The following is a 923-nucleotide window of genomic DNA, read 5'->3' as shown; positions in this document are numbered from 1 at the left end:
TCTGCTATCCTGTTGAACTTTGTCATTGTTCATGGGGTGAGATGATAATCTTTGCTGTCTTTATTTGTATCTCTCTAATAGCTAGTGATAATGCACATTTCTTTGTATGTCTGTTGGCCATCTCACTTTTTTTTCAAGTTAATATAGAATTTTATTACAAGAATCAGATCCATATAATTTGACCAGCCTCCATTCTGTAGCTGGAAAACTCCTAGCTATCACTCATCAGCCTGCTGGACAGTTCCTTTTTCGGAGACATAGATACCATCCAAAATTTTTCTGATATCCTTGTTTTAACTGTTGTAGCTTGCTGAATCAAAGCAGCTGAATTTGATACAAGCTCAATGTCGTTTCCTTCAAGAATTAACTCATCTTTCTGGGCTTGAGATAACAAGCAACACCTGGTCTCATTCGAACTCTCTGAACGTATTTTTCACCCAAGAAGTTTCGAATTTCAACCAGAGAGCCACTCTCTTGAATCACAACGTTGATGGGGAAATGAGCATACACAGACCTCCTCTTGTAACGAAAGTCCAGTGTGACGTCCTTGATCACGTTCTGTACGTGGCTACAGATAGATGGTGCGAACAGTAGCCAGTTCCTTCCTGTTTCCCCACCATTTGTCAACACGAAGCCTCATCTTTTTCTTTCTGACGAGACTGAGCTCTACATTGATGTGACTGAAGTCCCTCCGCAAGGTACCACATGGGCCTTTCACTATAACTGTGATAACTGTCGTTTCCTTCAAGAATTAATTCATCTTTTCGGGCTTGAGAAACCGAACAAGCAACCCGTGGTCTCAATCGGACTCTCCGAACATACCATGGACTGCCAAGAAAACAATTGGGTCTATCCTCGAGAGGGTGAAACCAAGTTTCTCCGTGGAGGCTAAGATTTTGAAGCTCTGTTTCACATACTTAGGG

General features: G+C 41.7%; 1 protein-coding gene and 1 pseudogene across 1 annotated transcript in view; both read right to left on the bottom strand.

Moving 5' to 3' along the window:
* The window catches only part of MBTPS2 (membrane-bound transcription factor peptidase, site 2), a 100,871-nt gene that overhangs the window by 60,535 nt on the left and 39,413 nt on the right, over nucleotides 1-923 (bottom strand). The gene's annotated exons all lie outside the window — the stretch shown is intronic.
* LOC102847821 overlaps nucleotides 1-923 on the bottom strand; it is a 3,440-nt pseudogene that overhangs the window by 1,523 nt on the left and 994 nt on the right.

Source organism: Elephantulus edwardii, unplaced genomic scaffold, assembly GCF_000299155.1.
Source record: "Elephantulus edwardii isolate Elephantulus edwardi_28Jun2011 unplaced genomic scaffold, EleEdw1.0 scaffold00260, whole genome shotgun sequence".
NCBI lineage: Eukaryota > Metazoa > Chordata > Mammalia > Macroscelidea > Macroscelididae > Elephantulus > Elephantulus edwardii.
This window is presented reverse-complemented; position numbering and strand designations above follow the sequence as displayed.